The sequence below is a fragment of the Neovison vison genome, chromosome 5, assembly GCF_020171115.1.
Source record: "Neovison vison isolate M4711 chromosome 5, ASM_NN_V1, whole genome shotgun sequence".
Taxonomy (NCBI): Eukaryota; Metazoa; Chordata; class Mammalia; order Carnivora; family Mustelidae; genus Neogale; species Neogale vison.
Genome location: NC_058095.1, coordinates 29,122,359 through 29,144,496, shown reverse-complemented (window position 1 = coordinate 29,144,496; position 22,138 = coordinate 29,122,359). Strand labels below are relative to the sequence as shown.

Below are 22,138 nucleotides of genomic sequence, written 5' to 3'. Positions count from 1 at the left end.
ATGTCTAGAAAAGCCCCCATCACCACAGGAAAATGAACTCTTTGGAACTAGCCTGGTAAATGTCTCCTTTTGTCATTGTTTTTCAGGCTGTAATTGATACAAGTGTCATGTTTGCTTTGTATCTGGGCATCTTTATATTTCAGATTTTATAATCTAGACTACAATGTGACCTGTTTTTGTTTTGTTTTGCCTTGTTTTGTTTTTAAATTAGTCGGGTCTAGTGTTTTCCCAGCTAGCTCTCCAAGGAGGTTGCTGCAGTGCTCCCTCCAAGGTGTATGGGATTCCTGGTGGGAAGGAGTGTAGCCCGTAATGGTGCCTCTTCAGTCAGTCTGCTCAGGGACCTGTCTGTTCCTGCTTTCATCTCTTCCATATCCTATCTCCAGGGATTGCACTGTGAACTTCCATTCCTTGCCTAACACTTGAGGATTGAAGCTGTGGGGCCTGGGGGGGTGTAGACAGGAAAAAGGTGGTTCCTTGCTTTAAATTTTGTCATCTACTGGCTGAGAATTTGTTTGGATTTTCTTAGACCTGGATGCTCTCTTTCATTTTAGTGCTTTACATACAATGCTAAGAACTAGAGCTACTGAAGGGGAAGTGGATTGCAGCATTCACATTGTATTCTAAAACTGTTCTACATTTTTCTCGAAAGATGATATGACTTGTAGAAGTTTTCGCTTCAAGCCCGTGCTAAAGGTAAAGATTCTTTTTATGGGGTAGAAGGTGAGAAACTGGAGTGCTGAAACATCTCCTACAGCAAACATTCTGGTAGTACCTCTTCTGAAGTATTTTCATATGAAAAACCGAATGGTTTTGATTTGAGTCCATTCTGTATTCTTTCATTGATTGACCCCTTCCATCACCAGCAGAGTTCATTCCTTGTGCTTGAAGTGTACCTCCTCTGTACACCATCTTCTGTTTTATGCCGGTTGTTTTGTGTTTGCCTTGTCTCACAACATTTGTAAGCCCCTTGAGGGTACGGACTGTATGTACCAGAGTACATCTTTTTCTCCCCTGCACTTAACACAGTGCTGTGGAATCTTTGCTGCTTGATTACTTGATCTCCTGGTCAGGTTCTTTTCTTCTTTAACCACATTTTTTCCGGTTAGCTGCATTGAGTGTTTTTAATCAGTTGTTACAGGTGAAGTACAATTCAGTATGAAAAAAAGGAAGACTTCCAGGTGTGTGTTCTAGTATGCGAATCCTTTTCTATTTTTATATTTACATATTGATGACTTGCTGTCTGAATTGCTTATTACATTTGGAATTTAACTGCTATATAACCTGAGTAAAATTGTTAAAACTAGTGATTTGAACACCAAACCAGAGTGAATTGCACTAGTATTCTGAAACCCAAGCTAAAGATATTAGTGAGGTTTTTTTTTTTTTTTTTTTACATATTAACTAGCTGAACCATAATTTTCTTTTTAATTTAGGGAACACTTAATGGACCTGAAACTCTTTTTTAAAATGATTAAAATGGGACATAAAAAATTTCCCATATGACTACTTGGGCATCGTAAGATTTACTTAGATTCTTTTATTTATTTAATGCATTTTGCAAGTATTTTTCTTTTGGGTTACTACACAAAAGGAAACTGCTTTTGCTCTTAAGTCTTTTTCTGGATGTGGACCTAAAATTACTAACTGATGGCTGAAAACATTGCATGTAATTTTGAGAGATCCTGTTTTTCCTCTGTGTAGACACGGAAAGATATAGAAGTGGTATAGCATTTTACCAGTCAGATTTATCACTGAACAGTTTAGTCAACCATCCTTGATTTATCTCTCTGTTGAATTTAACTATTGGAATAACTTATCAGTATTGGACAGTTGTGTAAAAGTAGTGAATTACCTATTAGCTTGCTGGTAAAGATGGTGCTTTGACAGTTCAATTAAGGTTTCTTTAACAACTGTCTGCTGTATTTTATCTCAAAGTAAGGGTTCTAGTTTACCTGGTAATATGATCATGTGGTAGCCTGAGATACATTCATTCCAATGACAGAATATTGTTCATGGGTTATCAAAGCATCATATATAATTTGACCTTCCTTTATCAGATGTCAGGTCTTCAGACGTCCATATGGACATTTTCGTAATGAAAAACCAAAACACAAAACAACCCGCAAATGGAAACCTCAGTCATTTGGTGAGGATAATATAAATACCTATTTGTCCATAGTTCACATTGGCCAGAGGAAAATGTACTCCTTAAACTTAAAAATGTGACAACCTTGGAACAAAAAGTGTTATAGCATAAGGCTTCAGGGACTCATGAAGTGTATAATTTTGAGAGTTGGAGGAAGTTGACCACATGAGAGAGGTTTGGGGACTGCTAAACTCGACCAGTTTTATCAATGACAACCTGAAATACTGATTGGATTAATGGCACATAGTGCCACCTTGATAATGAGTCTGGGAAAAGCTTCCACTTAGAATATTAGTGTTTTGGGCGCCTGGGTGGCTCAGTGGGTTAAGCCGCTGCCTTCGGCTCAGGTCATGATCTCAGGGTCCTGGGATCGAGGCCCGCATCGGGTTCTCTGCTCAGCAGGGAGCCTGCTTCCTCCTCTCTCTCTGCCTGCCTCTCTGCCTGCTTGTGCTCTCTCTCTGTCAAATAAATAAATAAAACCTTTAAAAAAAAAAAAAAAAAGAATATTAGTGTTTTGGTTTTTAATTTATCTGATTAATTGAAAGATCAAAGATCCTGGGATTCATTTGGTCTCTTCTCTTTGTACTCCAGGTAAAGTTGGAGAACTTTGAATTTTATTATTCTAATATCTTCAGTGGGTTACTTTTATGTCGGTCTTTCAAAACTTCAGTGTCACTGTAGTGATACTTACTTACTAGCTGTGTCATCTTAATAAATTGTTTAACCTCTCTGTTTCTCATTATAAAATGAGGATAATAATAGCACCTCTCCTAGGATTGGTATGAGGATTAAATGAGATAATCCTTGTAAACCAATGATTACACTGTATAGCATACAGTAAGCATTCAGTGAATGTTAGCTGTTTTTATTGTAGTTATTGTTGGTAGAAAAAAACCTGTTGTGTTAATGTATGGAGCAGTGGCTTCATGTATGGCCAGATTTATCAGGTGAAATCAACAACATGCAGACCGTTTTTGGAAGCATGACTTCACATACCATAAAGTGCCCCTTAGTTGTGCTATGTGCTATGTATCTGTTATTAATTAACAATTAAAAAAAACACATTAAAATATACAAAATACATGTTTGCATGGACTTTGCAGGTATTCTAGTCAGTTCATCTGCACTGTTTTAGAAAGTATTATGGATTTATGTAGTGGGAAGGAAATTAATTTTTTCTTTCTCAGAATGTAACAAATGAAGGACATTCTTATCGTCAAAGTTCAGCTTTAGTGGAATCTCATTTTACTTGTGTTTGGATGTAAGAGTGTGAATTGCTAAAGAAGATCCCAGTGAGGTGGGGGAAATATGTGTGATTTAATGAAAAATTATTCAGTGTAAATTCTCATGTGTGGCAGATATCATCTAGCTTGCTCATCTTGTGAAAATTAGAGGCATCATTTTTTTGTGATGTTTTCTTTGGTCCTTTTACGCCTCGGATAGCCAGCTTTAGTTTGGAAAAATGGGTGCTTTTGGGATATGTTTGGGGAAAATCCTAGAGTTAGTTGCATTAGAAAGTATACTGGAGTTAAAAAAAAAAAAGTATACTGGAGTATATTCTGTTAACTGTGTTTTACAGTTTAAGAATTTGTAGTATTGAGAAGTTTCTCTATCGGCCAGGATTAACTGCCACAGCTGGATTCATTGGTGGTGGTGGGGGGGGGTTGGTGTGCTCTGCTTTGTGAAAAGAGCTTTGAAGAAGCAGAGCCTGCACCATAAAAAGGAAACGGTCTCTCTTCTAGACATAACAAAGCATCCGTGTGAAACTAGAAATGTGGAAATCTATATTGTTAATTTTAACTACAAACGAATTTACTTTTAGAAACTGCAAGTTCATGGTCATAAAGTAGAGAAGTCAGAGAGAATAAAAGTAGCACAATCTAATGATAATGAACTGGTTTTTTGGCAATACAAACGCTATAGCCTTTAACATTGGAAGTCATTTTGTACTTGGCTCCTGACAAGATTTTTCCAAATTATATTTAAAAACCAAAAATAAAATAAAACCACAATACAACAAAAGAACTCCTTTTATTCACAACAAAAGAAACTCATTTTATTCTTGGACAGAAATTTTATGTTACTGATTACTAGCTTAGAAAGAAAGATAAATATTTTTTATTAAGAAAAAACGTTTCAGAAAGAATTGCCGTTTCAAACAAGCTAAAACAACAATATCCTTCAAAACTACATGCAACTTTAAAAAAAAGATTTTATTTATTTATTTGAGAGAGAGAATGAGAGAAAGCATAAACGGGGGAGTGGCAGAGAAAGGGGGAGAAGCAGGCTTCCCACTAAGCTGGGAGCTCATCTCGGGGCGCTTGATCCCAGGATCCTGAGATCATGATCTGGGTTGAAGGCAGGTGCTGAACTGACTTAGCCACTCAGACACCACTACATCCCACTTTTTTAGGCATCACTTAGTACCACCAGTACATGTTCTGAAGAAAAGATGGGGGCAGATAAAGTTAGCTTTCAGATGCTTGCTGGAAGAAGAATATTTGCAAAATGTATTAACTGAATGTTTGTTTGAATTTAAGTTTTGGGGTTTCTGGGGCTTTACCATGAGCAATTATAGAAATGTTGTTCCATGATACAGAAGGCCATCCTCTAATACAGTATTGGAATATTTCATTATCTTCACAACTTGGTGTATTAGAGTTTTCATTGACTTCTATATTGTAGAATTGAGTGACTGTTCTTGGTTGTTTTTATTAGATTTGCTGATGTTCTAGCAGTTAAAGGATCAACTGTTTATGTAATGTATATTTCTTTTTTTATGCTAGTTTTATTTTTTTGATGGTAATTGTGAAGGCCAAAGAAACTTTCTCATTTGTCATCCAACCAAATGGAAAGAAGTGACTGGGTAGAAGCTCTTTCATTATAAAGTTCTGTTTGGGTTATATTTATGATTCCCTGTGCATCCATAATACTCCAGTGAATTATTTGTTGATTGGGTCATCTAATGCAGATCAACAGTGATTTCCTAACTAACACAGTTTGTCAGTTTGATCCGGTTGTTGCTTAGGGATAACACAGAGAGTGCCTGAGGCAACAGTTGTAATACTGTCAATAAGCATGTGACACGTCATCATAGACTTGGTAGTTCTAAGATACCTAACCAAGAGACATTGGAAAAAATTCTAGCACTCTGGCATTATGAAAAGGAAACTAAGGAAACTATTGAGTTGTACTCCAACAGTTAAGTATAATGGTGTGAGTAGAGGAAGTGTGTACAGTGATGTCTGTCATTGATTATGATTGGCTGTCTTTACTTATACCTAGCTTCATATCTGAGTTTTGAATTAGTTTGTCTAATTGAATCATATCTACTATCAGACAGAGGGTTTTGACATTGCTGGAACTCACTAGTCAGTGTATTTTTATTATCAACCTGCTATGGCCCAGTACCACTGTAGACTCTAATGAGGATATTTAGTTCTGTAAATAATTTTACAAACTCTGTCAAGCTTCTGCTATTATCTATTCTTTGCTTGTACTGGCATGTAGAGTTTAGTTATGATACTGCCCTAAAGGAGCTTACAGTTAAGTAAACAGGGTGTAAAATAATACATCCCTGCTTTCAGGGAGTCTTGATGGAGAGTTGAAATTCAATTTGAAATAAAAACAAAAGGATGGGGTCCCTGGGTGGGTTAGTCAGTTAAGTGTCTGTCTTCAGCTCAGATCATGATCCCAGGGTCCTGGGACCAAGCCCTGCATCAGGTTCTCTGCTCCGTGAGGAGCCTGCTTCTCTCTCTCCCTCTGTGTGCTCCCCCTGCTTGTGTTCTCTGTCTCTGTCAGGTAAAGAAATGAAATCTTAAAAAAAAAGAAAAAAAAATGAGGATATATTTTCACTTGTTCTTACAATACTTATTTATTGGTGATGAGAGGGATTTAAAGAAGATTATGATCTAGTGGAAGAAAGAGACTCATAAATGGATAATTATAATTCATTCCATTGATACAATAGTAGTCGATATGTAGTAGTAGATATGATTCAATAGAGATATTCCCTGGATATTACGGAAACAGGAGGGATTTCTGTGGAAGGCATAAATTTTTTTTTCTTTCTTTCTTTCTTTCTTTCGACCCCATGTGGGGTCGATCCCAGGACCCTGGGATCATGACCTGAGCCGAGGGCAGAGGCTTTAACCCACTGAGCCACCCAGGCGCCCTGGTATGAATGTTTTCTAGAAGAGGTAATATCTCAACTGAGTTTCAAGAACCAGAGCTAATGGGGAAGAGCATTCTAGATGTATGTGTTCCTACACAAGAGACTGTAGGGCTGGAGTTACGGAAATTAAAGTGCCGTGGAGAGGGTGGGAGGTGATAGGGTGGCACAAACTAAAGCTGGACCCGGAAGTTGGAGTGTTCTGCTGAAGAGACCACTGGTAGTGGGAGAGGGGCAAAGCTTACACTTTTTATGAATAAAGCACGTGTATACATAACAAATGTATGGCATATCTATGGTGTTAAAATTTCATGGGGAGTCCGGGGGAAAAATATCTAAAAAGGCTCCTTGGAGGGGGTGATAATGAAAAAAGTTGAAATACTGGCAATGGCAACTATGGAAAGTTTTTAAGATTAGAGAGTGACTTGTTCAGAGATACATATGTGTATATTTTGATATATAAAGAGAGAGTGGAGGTAGCTGAGGCCTGAGCCTTAGGGAATGTTCTCAGTTGTCGGTGGAAATTATTGGAGGCAGAACTAAAGGGCAGTCAGATAGGAAAATGTGTTCATAGTGATTGACAACCTATGCATGGCAGAAGATTGTTAGGAAGATGGGAGAGATCTTTGGTACAGATAAAAAAAAGTCAAAGAAAATGATGGGGAGAAAAGACCATTGAATTTAGCAGGTAGGTCATTAATGGTATTTGAGAGCATGATTGTGTCAGGCGAACGTGATAACCACTACACTACGGAAACGAGAGCACGATTGTGTATGTGTTTTTTTTTCCTCTCTGATATATAAATGTGTGTGTGTTGTGTGTGTGTGTGTGTGTGTGTGTGTGTATACACATTTGATTCTAAAGAATGTCTTCGGGCACCTGGGTGGCTCAGTGGGTTAAAGCTTCTGACTTCGGCTCAGGTCATGATCCCAGAGTCCTCGGATCGAGCCCCCCGCATCAGGCTCTCTGCTCTGCTCTGCAGGAAGCCTGCTTCTCCACCTCTCTCTGCCTGCCTCTCTGCCTACTTGTGATCTATGTCTGTCAAATAAATAAAATCTTAAAAAAAAAAAAAGAATGTCTTAAGTATTAGCAGCATTCTGCTTTATTATTAATAAAATTCTCCCAAATCCCAAGTTTTTATTTCCAGTTTAATAAACCAGAGAATTTAGTGTTTATCATGTTCAAGGTGCCATTTGTTTGCGAAGTATTTTTTTAATGACAGGGTAATAGAGTACTCAACTAAACTTGTTAGGAGACAACTTGTTCTGGTCCTGCCTTGCTGCCAACAACCCTATGACCTTGATAAAGTTATTTAAGTTTTCTGGGTCTTGGTTTCCTCATTTGTAAAAGCCTGTGTTTCCTAAGTTTCTATTATAAAATTGCATTAGTATTTACAAAGCATTATAGCTTTATTTGTGGACAAATCAAGTCTGTTATTGACCATATGACACCTTTCTTCAAGACTACAGATGTTGGGGCGCCTGGGTGGCTCAGTGGGTTAAGCCGCTGCCTTCGGCTCAGGTCATGATCTCAGGGTCCTGGGATCAAGTCCCGCATCGGGCTCTCTGCTCGGCAGGGAGCTTGCTCTCTCTCTGCCTGCCTCTCTGTCTACTTGTGATCTCTGTCAAACAAACAAACAAATAAATAAATAAATAAAATCTTTAAAAAAAAAAAAGACTACAGATGTTGAATAACTTCTAAAATTATTTAAAGGAAGAATGAGATAAATGTCACCCTATTCCAGTGTGGTGACTTTCATAGAGTTTTCAAATTCGGAATCAGATTTTAAAAGTGCAGTTTGTCCAAGACATTTATTTTCTTCTATTGGTTTACTGGTAAGGATTATACATACTTAGTTATGAAGAGCCTGCCTGTTTGCAGATGGACTATCAGTTCCTTCTGAAATGTAAATTTGATACTGTTTTTCTGGTAATATTTTACGTTTTAGCATTCTAGATTTATATTCTTGCTTTCCTAAATATTTGGAGTGATTTTTAATTTTTTTTTTTTTTTTAAGATTTTATTTATTTGACAGAGATCACAAGTAGGCAGAGAGGCAGGCAGGGAGAGAGGAGAGAGGAGGAAGCAGGCTCCCTTCCGAGCAGAGAGCCCCATGCGGGGCTCCATCCCAGGACTCTAGGATCATGACCTGAGCTGAAGGCAGAGACTCTAACCCACTGAGCCACCCAGGTGCCCCTGATTTTTAAAATTTTAAATGAAATTTAATATTAAATACTTTGTCTTTCTGTGTGCATGTGAGTAATAGCTATGGTGATTTGGAGGCCAGTGCTTACATTAGCAAGTTGATTTACAGTATCTCGTTTTTAGAAATCTATCTCTCTCTCTCTCTTTTTAAAGGAATCTCCTTTAAATTCTGAATTTGGGTAGGGAATTTACTAGTTGGCGGATTCACCTAGCACAAAATGAGCTGTGTCACAGCTTTAAGGCTGTAGCCATTTGGGCATACAATGCCCAGAGAGAGAGCGGGAGTGTGACTTCCTAAAGCTTCTACACAATAGAAAGGGAGCATTTTCACAGAAGCCCTCAGCAAACTAGCAGCACTGTCCAGTAGATACATAATGCAAGCCACATATGTGATTTAAAATTTTCTAGTGGCCACATTAAAAAATGTGTAAAGAAACAGGTGAAATTAATTTTAGTAATATATTTTTATTTAACACCTTTAGCCAAAATATTGTCATTTTAGCATGCTATTACTTTGAAAATTATTAAGTAGATATTTTACATTCTTTTTTTTTATATATAAAGTGTACTGACTACCTTATTGTCCAGCACAGTAGTAGAGTCTCTTTGACCTTTATTGGGTTGTATACTGATTTCTGAACAAATGATGTCAGTAGAGTTAGTATTACTTTTGGAGTAATTAGATCCACCCTGGACCTGGAGAGGAAGTCAGTTTTAAGTGGAAAGGATGAATTCCTGCAGCAGATGCTAGGAATTCCTTAGTTACCAAGTCATTAGTTACCAAGAATGCATTCATCTAACTTATATTAGACTCAGAAGATCTTGACCGGGTGCATTTATAGAGCAAAGTGGAATGAATGATGCTCTCTGTAGAGAAGTTGTCCTGTCTGCCCTGAATCATTTGGAGTCTTTTCTTTTTCTTTTCTGAAGCCTTGTTTGCCTAAGGTACCAGAAGGTAAAATTGGTACCTGATCCTTGCCATGTTTGCTTTCCTTCCCAGTTAGATCAGATACCCTCCATTGATTTCTTTCCTCTCTCAGTGTTGTGGTTTTGTTATCTAGATAAAGTTCTCAGTCTTGTTTTCAATTTCAGTAGTGTTGGGCTCAGTATTGTCAGGCAGCAAACTCCTTACAGGGGAATGGACAACACAGAAACTTACTGTTTATCCATTCCTTGACCTAAAATTCTTGCTCTGAGCTACAGAGAAAAGGTGAAGAGAGACATTTGAACAAATAGATAAAATTAGTCATTTGACCCAGATTGCAGCTGTTTTTTTTTTTTTTCCTGTCTGCATGGATAAAAACCATCCTCCAATTTGCATAAGCAGGTGATTTTTCTTACATGCTAATTTTCTTAATGTACCATGGCAGAGAGCAGCAGATTTGCAAATTGTGTAAGTAAATTGAAATAAACCAGGTGACTTTGTTTCGCTTTATTATCTTACCAGTACAGAAGTACCCAAAGGGTGCAATTATCGGGTGATTATCTCATTGCACATCTAAGTTAACAGGCAGCCTGGTGCAAAGGTTTTTGGTTGTTTTTTCCCCCCTTTCTTCTCTACCTCTCTCTCATTTTAGTTTTTAAAAATAGGAAACTGTTGATTTCTATATTTACCTTGATATGGCTAAAATTTTGGTAATACAGATGTGGGGAAATTTGAACTTTATTCAAAGTAATCCAGAAGCCAAAAAAAATTGGCAAGTAATGTAGGTACTGTGCAGGAAAAGGGACACATGTATACTTGATTTGTGTTTGAATTGCCCGAGAGAATTAGGTGAGAACTTCAACCATGTTTAATTGGTTGGCTTCCTCTGTTTTCCTTTTCCCAGGTTCTACATGTTGCAGGAATTGGGATTATTATGAAGGTAACTGGGTGGGTATTAAAGCCAGTATTCAAAACGAATATTATGTGTATCCTTTTAAAAAATCAAAATAATTATAATACACTTTGAAATATCATTTCAATATGTTAGACATTTTAGAAAGGTACAACAGTTAGTTTAAGGGGCTCTTTTCCCAGAAGATTTACGAGGACAAAGAATATCAATTAAAGTGACTTCCTTGTATTAAAAACAATATTTACAGGGGCACCTGGGTGGCTCAATTGGGTTATGCCTCTGCCTTTGGCTCAGGTCATGGTCTCAGGGTCCTGAGATTGAGCCCCACTTCCGCTTCAGGCTCTCTGCTCAGCAGGGAGCCTGCTTCCCCCCTCCCTCTGCCTGCCCCTCTGTCTACTTGTGATCCTTCTCTCTCTCTCTCTCTCTCTCTCTCGCTCGCTCGCTTTCGAATAAATAAATAAATAAACAAATCTTTAAGGAAATTTAAAAAACTTCTTTTAAAAAAACCCAATATTTCCAAACAATAAATTCCATTATCAATCTTAGCAATTAATTTTGTTGAATTCCTCAGATGTTACAGTATTATTTACCTAGGGATATGTATGGAGATTAAATTATATTCCTTGTAGCGTGGAAGTAATGATTTTGAAATGAATCATAATTGTAAGCTAGCAAATTAAAAGTTTGGCCAGGCTTTTTATCTCAGCACTTACGTATTATTTCTTTTCAGTTTAAAGAAAAGTACTTCAGAAGAACTTTGAGAACAAAAGCAGGGAAAGAATGACCAGAGAAGGGCAAAATTTAAGTACAAAGGGACTGTATGGGTTAGTAGTTAAGAGCCAGTATTATGATTATAGACTGGATTTAAATCTTGACTCTGCTCTCTCACTTAACCTCTGTGTGCCTCATGGTCGTAGTGTATAGAATGGGGATAGTAATAGTGTATCTGTTTCAAAGCGGTTATTATATGGAGTATATGAATCCGTATATATGTAAAGTCAGAGAACTGTGCCTGGCCCTAGGTATGTGTTGACTCTTGTAATTTATTACCAGTTTGAGTGAAAATGTAGTACCTCCTTAGAGTTTACTAATTTAGGGTAAATAACCCAACAGCGTTTGACTGTTGATAGATGTGTGACTATCTCAGATATATATATATATTTTTTACCGGTTAGCTCCTGCCATTTTTGAAAAGTCATTCAAATTGTAGAATGCCTTCCAAATGTAAAATTACTTTTAGCACATAAAAGGAGGGTTTTCCCTTTCTAACTCCAGCTCCCTCCTCCCACCTCATTATCAAAGTAACAATACCTTTATTGTAGGAAACTTGAAAAATACAGAGTTGTAACCTACAACTCAGAGATAGCACTGATAGATAGCATATGATACTCCCCCCCCCCAATTTTGGATCTGGAAAGTGTGTTTGTAAAGAGTTGGGATCAAGATTGCATTGGGTATTTACATTTTTGTATCCTGTTTGTTTCACTGCATTACAAAGATTTTGGGTGTTGTGGTGGTGGTGGTGTTTTGGAGAGCTAATTTGTTTTGGAAGCCTAGAGCTCTATCTTGAAAGGAATTAGAGTTGGAAGATACTTTAGAATGCATCTAGTGTAACTGCCTCATTTTTTAAATGGGAAAATTGAGACCCCGGGAAGCTAAGAGATTAGTTCAAGGTCACACAGCTGGTTAGAAGCTGAGCCAAAACCTTTGCTCTTTTGCTGCTTTACTAGTAATACCTGTTCAACTTAATGCCCATCGAAACGGGAAGAAATGTTCTTATAAAGGTAAACAAGCAATAAACAAAAACTCTGAATGGAGCCAGGAATAGTGCATCTGGGGAAAAAAAAAAGAATATTTACTCCATTGGTTGCTTTTTGTGCACCAGTGACTCTAAGGTTTCTGGTAAAAGTTTAATATCATGAGCCACAAGGCTTTTGGTGGAAAACAGCCAGGTCTCTTCATATTATATATAATTGTGTTGTATATCCTCTTTGAGAGTATTGTGCTCCCCTCTTACTTTTTGAAAAATTTTAAACCTCAGAAAATATAAAAGAATTGAACTGTGATAATTCCATAAACCATTCCTTCAGATTAACATTTTGTGACTTTTGTTTTATCTAGTTAGAGGCTATTTCTACAGAATTTGCTGAGATTGGGTTAATGGTCATTGCCTCAACTTGTTGTTCCATGTAAGTTTTGTAAGTTCTCGAAACTAGAGAAGGAACTGGATATTTTCAAGCTTGTGACTTTTGGAATGCTATTTATTCTCCTAATACTTAAAAGAAAATTCAGTGTGAATCAAATGTGTAACTGAAACATATACCAGTCAAAACTAGGCTTCAGGCGGAATAGAAATATTCCATTCTGCAAAGTTTTTCTTTTTTGTGGTATTCATCTCAGGTTGGGAGTAAAGGGGCATTTTAAATAATCTGATTTCTGGTTTCACAATTTTGTGACAGAGGACATCATTGAGGATACTACATTGTTGAAGCTAAATTTTAAGTTACTGTAGTTTTTTTTTTTAAAGTAAATTACCCTGTTAGTCACATGAGCTGATGATGCTGTGATTTGTGTCACCCAATTCACTGCTCAGTATTTCTCAGTACCAAATAATTCCTTTGTTAAACTCATTTTCAGTAAATGAGCCATTGTTTCCCAAGGGGTAATGATTATTTCTATATATAGCTCAAATTCCTAAGAAATAGCTTTTAAAGTTTAAAATATTAGTAATTGGTTGTGGTTGAAATCATTGCTCTGTGTATATCAAGGCACAACTATGTCTATGAAAAGGGCAGCTGTTGTGTTTGCTCCCTAGGCTACAATATGAGATATTATGCTTACTGGAAACCAACTGACAAGTCTTTAAAAAAGAAGTCTTTTGGTTTATGTGCAAAAAAGGGTTGTTTTATTGAATCTGTCCAGCTCTTACATTACATAGTTTCATAACGTAAACACCTAGAATGAGGTAGCTGGAGTTCAAATCTAAATGGCTTGTGACAGGTAAGGAAATATATAGGCAGCAGATATTGGTTTACTTGATACAGTTGATGTCAGTATCTGCAAATAAATTGTTGACGACTTAAAGTAACTCAGCAGTAAAGACATTACATTTGGGACACTGATGTTTAACTGGTGTAGATGCTGAAGATCTAGTTTTCAGCATGTATCAGCTTATCTCCATAGGTGGGCAAACTTTAAATAACTAGTCTTTATACCTAGATTTTTTTTCCTTTTAGAGTAGATGCTTGTTTCTTAGACAAATTAAAATCGGCTTCTGTCCTTTCCCTCTCAATGCAAATAAAAGCAAATGCTTACAACCACTTACGACAAACTTTAAACCCATCGATACACTGAAAATGATGAGTGTTTCGAGGACTGGGGCCATGTCTCATTTGTATCTCCAGTGCCAGATGTGGTCCTTGGTGGGTACTTATTGTTTGTTGTGACCTTGAAAGTTGCTAATGCTAAATTTGATGTGGTGGTGACTGTCAAAGAAGAGTACTGTCATTGGTCCTTGCCATTATATAGATCCCTCCTTCCTCATACACTGCAGGAATTTTTAGGAAGGAACACTTGGAGAGTGGTATTCAGACTGCCCCATGATAGTGATTTTGTTTTATGGGGTTTGGATTTTTTTTTTTTAAGAGTTAGGAGCCCTAATCTAAAAATAGTATACAGTAACCAACTATCCCTCCAAATAGTCATTATTTTGCTACTGCTTTCTATAGTCTACTTTTTGGGGCAGGGGGCAGAGAGAGAGTAGGGAAGAGAGAGAGAATCTTAAACAGGCTCCACAACCAGTGCGGAGCCCAATATGGGGCACAGTCCCATTATCCTGAGATCATGACCTGAGCTGAAATCAAGAATCAGTTGCTTAACCAACTGAGCCACCTAGTTGCCCTCTATAATCTACTTTTAAGTTAAGAATGCTGTTGAATAGTTTAGAAAAAATACATTCTTGATGCAGAACTGTGATCTCATGTTATAAAAATGGAAACTATGTCTAAAGTCGCATCTCCTACATAAAAACATAGCAAAGTCGTCCCTGATGCTAGCACAGGAAAAAAAAATATGTTCAATTCTAAGCTCCATATTCCATTCTATAAACTTGTGAATAAATGACAGATTAGTATGTGGTAGCCATGCTCTTTAAAGTTAGTGAGAAAAAATGGTTTAATTCAGTGGTGTGCTGGTTTATGTTTCACAGGGTCTCTGAAAAATAAAACAGCCCTGGTTTGTAGGGCCTGCCAAAGTCCTGTGGTGTAAATATTCCTGTAATGGCCAATTTCAGGCTACCAATGTGAAGTCACCAAATGCCTGAATTGGAAAAAGAAACACAATAGCACACCATTACAAAGTATTTTTACCCTACAGGTAAAGAAGATGTTAACCTTGAGAGTATAATATTAAGATAATTAGGAAATGATGATTTCAGAGTATTTATTACCTTTGTTTTGATTTATTACACTGTAAGTTTATATAATTTAATTTTTAATAATGCCTGTGTTTCACAGTCCGCTTGCAAAATACCAGAAAATGTAATAATCTCTCAGGGGCCAGTATGAACCAGCTCTAACACACCACTGATTTATTAAATCTTTGTTGGGAGGGTTCGCTAGTGTTGGGGAGAGATGAAATTGGATCCATATTTATCATTGTACAAAAAGTCCCAAGTGGATTAAAAATTTAAGTGTAAAAATATAAAGCCAAAAATAAGAAAATATGGATAACTATTACTATCATCTTACAGGAGAAGACTTATTACCTTGATTTCAAAGCAAGAAAAAATATCAGACTTGTCTGTATAGATATTTATGAGGTGTATTTGGTAAAATACACCATAAAAAGCCTAAAAGGAAAAAAAAAAAAAAGCTGGAGGGAAATATTGGCAACATATATGAAAGATAGAAGTTAATATCTTAAATACTTAAAGAGCTCTTAAAGTCAGTGAGAAGTAAGGGTGATTAACCTAACTAAAAATGGGCAAAAGCTAGAGAATGGGCTGTTTGTAGAAGAAATAAAATTTGTTTAAAAACATTTGAAAGAGGGGCGCCTGGGTGGCTCAGTGGGTTAAAGCCTCTGCCTTCGGCTCAGGTCATGATCCCAGGGTCCTGGGATCGAGCCCCGAATCGGGCTCTCTGCTCAGCAGGGAGCCTGCTTCCTCCTTCTCTCTCTCTCTGCCTGCCTCTCAGCCTACTTGTAATCTCTGCCTGTCAAATAAATAAATAAAATCTTAAAAAAAAAATTTGAAAAAGATTCTTATTTTCATTCATAAAGAAATGCAGAAATAGGATATCACTTTTAACCTGCTTGATTGGCTTTTTAAAAAAAGTTATTTATTTGAGAGAGAGGATTAGCAGGCATGAGTAGGCGGGGGCAAAGGAAGAAGGATAGGCAGACTCCCTGCTAAACCTAAAGTGGGTCTCGACCCCAGGACCCCAAGATCATGATGGTAAATGTCAGAGCTAATGTCAGAGGCTTAACCAATTGAGCCACCCAGGTGCCCTGCTAGATTGACATTTTTTTAAAAAGTGATAGCTCTTTCAGTTGTTACAGATGTAGTAGAACAGATACTCAAACTTTTGATAATAGTGTAGTTGGGTAGAGACTTTCTGGGAGAGTAGTTTCTCAAAACTGAATGTACATACCCTTTAACTGGAGATGTCATTGAGCTTACAGATGCAAAGATGTATTCACAAGGAAAGCAACCTAAATGTCTGTGAGTAGTGGAGTGGTTATCTTTGAAGGATAATCAACAATTAAGTGAAAATCAGTGTCAAAGATTGCCCCCCCCTTTTAAAAGATTTTATTCATTTATTTAACACAGAGAGAGAGAGAGAGAGAACACAAGAGAGGGACTATAAGTAGGGAGAGTGGGAGAGGGAGAAGCAGGCCTCCCAATGAGCAGGAAGCCCAATGGGGGACTTGATCCCAGGACCCTGGGATCATGACCTGAGCCAAAGGCCGACGCCTAACAACTGAGCCTTGTCCCCTTTAAAAAAAAGAATTACTCATATGTTCCAGGAAAGTCTGGGACGATATCTGCCAATAATGGTTTTAGTGAGGTGAGAGTATAGCAGATTTTCACTTCGGAGTTTATAGTAACTTCTACTTTAAAGAAACATTAAGAATTTCTTTACTATAAAGAATAGACCTAAGGAGGTACGTTATAGTTTCGCTTTTTTTTAGAGGAGGAAGCTACAGATCAGAGAGGTCTTAAGTGACTTGCCTGAGGCGTCAGAGCTAATTAAGAGATCCATAAAAGATATGTGATAGAGGTTATTAAGAATAATAAAGTATCCAGGGGTGCCTGGGTGGCTCTGTTGTTTAAGTGTCTGCCTTCAGCTTAGGTCATGATCCCAGGGTCCTGAGACTGAGCCCTGCATCTGGCTTCCTGCTCAGCAGGAAGACTGTTTCTCCCTCTTTTCCCTGCTTGTGCTTGCTCATCTCCATCCTGTTCCCTATTGCTGTCTTTGTCTCTCTCTCAATCTCAAATAAATAAATAAAAACTCTTAAAAAAAAAAAAAAAGAGAGAATAGAGTATCTGCAACCCAGCCTAAGAAATAGAACTTAAAACCAACACTGTGAAGCTGCCCTTGAACATGTCCCACCTCCCCATTCCATCTTTCTGCCTTACCTGCCTGCCAAGAAGAAACTACTCTCCAGCATTTTTGTTTTTTATTCCCTGCTTTAAAAAAAATAGCTTTCTTGATGATATAAGTCACATATCCTATAAATCACCCATTTAAAGTGTATAATTTAATGGCTTTTAGTATATTCACAGAGTAAATATTCTTTTAGAACGTTTTCATCACCACCAAAAGAAACATACCCATTAACAAATCTCTGTTTATTCCCTGTGCCCTTGGCAACCATTAATGTTTCTGTTTCTATAGATTTGCCTATTTTGGACATTTCGTATAAATAGAATTATTCAGGATATGTGGTCCTTGTAACTGATTTCTTTCATTTAGCATAATGTTTTCAAAGTTCATCCCTTTTTATTCCTGAATAATATTCCATTGTATGGCTATACCACATTTTGTTTACCAGTTGGATATTAGGATTGTTTCCACTTTTTGGCTATTTTGAATAATACTGCTTATGAACATTCACAGACAAGTTTTATAAAAACATATGTTTTCATTTCTCTTGGTATATACCTGGGAGTGGGATTGCTGGGTCATCTAGCATCAGATAGCTATGTTTAACTTCTTGAGGAATCGCTAAAACTGGCTGAACTTTTTACATTCCCACCAACAGTGTAAGAGGGTTCCAGTTTCTCCACTTCCCTGTCAACACTTCTTATCTGCCTTCTTGATTATAGGCATCTTAGTGTGAAGTTACCACTTCATACTGAGTTAACACTACACACTAAGTTACCACAACTCATTGTAGTTTTGATGTATATTTTCCATTAATATGGTGATCATCTTTTCTTGTGCTTGTTAACTAATTATATGTTGTCTTTGGAGAACTATCTATTCAAGTCCTTTGACCATTTTTAAATTGGGTTGTCTTTCTATTGTTGAGTTATTAAGTTCTTTATGTGTTCTAGATGCTAGTCCCTTATCAGATATATGATTTGTAAATATCTTCCCCCATTCTGTGGTTTGTCTTTTTACTTTCTTAGCCATTGGTATCCTTTAAAGCATAAAAATTTTTGATTATGGGGGCGACTGGGTAGCTCAGATGGTTAAGCATCTGCCTTCAGCTCAGGTCATGATCCCAGGGTCTGGGAATGAGCCCCGCATTGGGCTCCCTGCTTGGCAAGGAGCCTGATTCCCCCTCTCCTGTTCCCACTCCTTGTGCTCTCTCACTCTCTCTCTCTCTGTCAAATAAATAAATAAATAAATAAATAAATAATTTTGATGAAATCCAGTTGATCTATTTTCTGTTGCTTGCCCTTATGTCTTATCTGAGGTTTTACCTAATCCAGAATCCTAAAGATTTACACCTGTATTTTCTTCTAAGAGTTTTATAGTTTTAACTCAAATTTAGGTCTTTGATCCCTTTTGAGTTAATTTTTTGTATGTGACATATGGGTAAAACTTTATTCTTTTTCATGTGGGTATCCAGTTGTCCCATCACTATTTGTTGGAAAGATTATTATTATTTCCCAATTGAATGGCCTTGGCACCCATGTTGAAAATCATTTGGCCATAAATGTAAGAGTTTTTTTCTGGATTTTCAATTTTATTCCATTGATTTATAAATTTCTCCTTATGCCAGGGCCACACTGTTGATTACTATAATATTGTAGTAAGTTTTGAAATAGGGAAATGTGAGTCTTCCAACTTTGTTCTTTTTTAAGATTGTTTTGGTTATTTTGGGTCCCTTGCATTTTCATAAGAATTTTAGGATTAGCTTATCTGTTTCTTTAAAAAAAAAAAAAAAGCCAGATGGGATTTTGATAGGAAATTGCATTGAATCTGCAATTTAATTTGAGGAATACTGTCATATTAACAGTATTAAATCTTCCAATCCATGAATATGGGATATTTTCCCATTTATTTAGATCTTCCATTTCTTTCGACAATTTTGTAGTTTTCAGGTACATTTTACGCATCTTGTTAAATTTATTACTGCATGTTTTATTGTTTTTAACAATATTGTAGTTGGAATTGTTTTCTTGATTTCATTTTTAGATTGCTCATTGCTTGTGTGTATAGTTGATTTTTGTATATTGATGTTGCTCTGCACCCTGATTGAGCTTTTTTTTTTTTTTTTAAGGATTTTATTTATTTATTTGACAGAGAGAGAGATCAGAAGTAGGCAGAGAGGCAGGCAGAGAAAGAGAGGGAAGCAGGCTCCCTGCTGAGCAGAGAGCCCAATGCGGGGCTCGATCTCAGGACCCTGAGATCATGACCTGAGCCGAAGGCAGCGGCTTAATCCACTGAGCCACCCAGGTGCCCCAAGCTTGTTTTATTATCTTATTTTTGTTTTTATTTTAAATAAACTTTATTTTTTAAAAGTAGTTTTAGGTTCACAGCAAAATTGCATAGGAAGTACAGAGAGTTCCCATAAACCCACTGACCATGGGCATATGTAGTGTCCCTCACTATGAACATCCTGAACCAGAATGATAACATTTATTACAATCAGTGAACCTGCATTGACACATCATTTTCACTTCAAGTACATAGTATACATTAGGGTTTACTCTTGGTGTTACGCATTCTATAGGTTTTGACAAATGTATAATGACATTCTATCCTACAGAATAATTTTGCTGCCTAAAAATCCTCTGTGCTCTACTTGTTCACTTATTCCTCTCCCCTAACCACTGGTAACCACTCTTCTTTTTACTGCCTCCATAATTTTTCCTTTTCATATCATATAGTTGGAATCAGTGTATCTAGCTTTTTCAGATTGCCTTCTTTTACTTAGTAATGTGCATTTAAATTTCCTCCAGGTGTGTTCATGGCTTGATAGCTCATTTCTTTTTAGTGCTGAAAAATATTCTATTGTCTGGATGTACCACAGTTTATCTCTTCATCTCTTGAAGAGTGTCTTGGTTGCTTCCAAGTTTTGGCAATTACAATTAAAGCTGCTGTAAACATTTATGTGGAGGTTTTTGTGTAGACATAAGTTTTCAGCTCCTTTTGGTAAATACTAAAGAGCATGATTGCTGGATTGTATGGTAAAACTATGTTGAGTTTGGTAAAAAAATTGCCAATCTGTCTTCCAAAGTGGCTGGGCTATTTTGAATACATTCTCACCAGCAGTGAATGAGGGTTCCTGTTGCTCCATGTCCTTGTCAGCAGTTAAAGTTCTGGACTTGGCCATTCTGAGCATTCTGTGTAGTGGTACCTTCTCTTTGCATTTCCCTGATGACATAAATGTGGGACATCTTTTCATATGCTTATTTGCTATCTGTATATCTTCTTTGGTGAGGTGTCCGTTAAGGTCTTTGGCACAGTTTTTAATTGGGTGTTTCTGTTTTCATATTACTGAGTTTTAAGACTTTTTGATAGATTTTAGATAACAATCCTTTATTAGATGTCATTTGCAAATATGTTTTCCTTGGCGGTATCTTGTCTTCTCATTATCTTGATACTTTATTTATGAAAAGTTTTATTGAGTAAAATATGCATGCTGTAAAATTCTCCCATTTAAAGTATGTAGCTCATTGAGTTAGTAAATTTATACAGTTACGCAGCTATCACCATTATTAGTTTCAGAACAGTTCTATCACACCCCCCATCCTCCCTAAAATTCACTAAACAATATATTGTTTAGTTTTGCATATTTGGGGGCTTTATACAAATGGTAAACAGATTCTAGAGTACTTGAAACTCCTTAGAGAAAAGTATAAATACAGAATGCAATAACTTTAAACTTTGGGTTCTTTTTCTAATTAACAAAAGTGATAAAGACGAGATGGGTTTGTTCTTTCTTCATCAACAATTTAGTGAATCTTTGAGGGAACAGATGAATCAGAGTTTATACGAAATCTGTATACTTTAGAGTATGGTTGCCCTATTTATTCAAGTTCCTGAAAGTGGAGGAAATGCTTAACTAGGTTAAATATAAAAGTGGTTCTTTGAGGCATACCTTTAAATTTCTCTGTAGCTAACTTTTTATGATGTCCATGATATCTTCAAAGATATTTGCATAAGTATTACCACCTTGTTAGCCTTAGCAAATAAAAATCATTCTTTTCTATTAAAATAAACTTAGTTGGGTTTTTTACTTAAACTAATGATTCTGTTATTTTTCAAATCTGAGTTTTGGGGAATTTGGTTTTAAGGATAACCCCTGAATTTCAATACTGAGCAGCTGTTATTACTTGACAGCTGCATCCTCAGATAACTTGATTCTTTGCAGAATGCTGTGGGAATGTGGTTTATAAGAGATGGTAGGAGGAACAGTTAGTTTTACAGACTTCTCCAGTGATTCAAGTTGTTGAGATTTAAAGGTTGAAGTACTAGTTTTTCCAGTTTCAGTGTTTTACCATTCTGTAATTCCATGAGGTATTTGTGAAAGGAGTTCCTAGTCTTATTTTTTTATTTTTTTTTAGATTTTATTTATTAATTTGACAGAGAGATCACAAGTAATCAAAGAGGCAGGCAGAGAGAGAGGGAGAAGCAGGCTCCCTGCTGAGCAGAGAACCCGATGCGGGGCTCAATCCCAGGACCCTGAGATCATGACCTGAGCCCAAGGCAGAGGCTTAACCCACTGAGCCACCCAGGCACCCCTGGAGTTCATAGTCTTATCGTTAGAAGAAAATTGAAAAAAGACATTTAAAAAAAATGACTTTGCACAATCCTGGAGATGATTTTTTCTTTTGCCTTAGTTCTGATTCAGTAGTACCAGTGACAAAAGTAACAGCAACTAATTTGGGTTGTAATTCAATTCACTTGAGTTCCTGGCTTGAATTTGAGAGTGATATAAGTGACCACATGGTTTGTGGGGTCTCTGTACTTCATGGGGTCCATTTTTCCTCAAATCAAAATCAGCTTATTTCCATAAAAACTTTATTTTGTGGTTGTAGAGGTAGAAGAGACACAAAGATCATTTCATCTAATATACTCAAATGATGCTCCAGTAATTGATGATTCCTTCCTTCAGTTTTGCTATACAGGGGAATATATTGGATTTCTCAAATTATTATTAAGTTATTTTTTTAGAAAATAAAGTCATGTGACTAAATGGGCAAGGTTTGAAAGGTGATGCCTGTTGAAACTGTGTAAATTAGAATGGGGTATTGAAACTCTGCAGAGAGAGAGAACAATATAGACAGGACAGGTTTTGACTTTTTTTTTTTCTTAAGA

General features: G+C 36.7%; 1 protein-coding gene across 1 annotated transcript in view; it reads left to right on the top strand.

Moving 5' to 3' along the window:
• Positions 1-22,138, top strand: part of NLK (nemo like kinase) — a 168,952-nt gene that overhangs the window by 2,465 nt on the left and 144,349 nt on the right. The gene's annotated exons all lie outside the window — the stretch shown is intronic.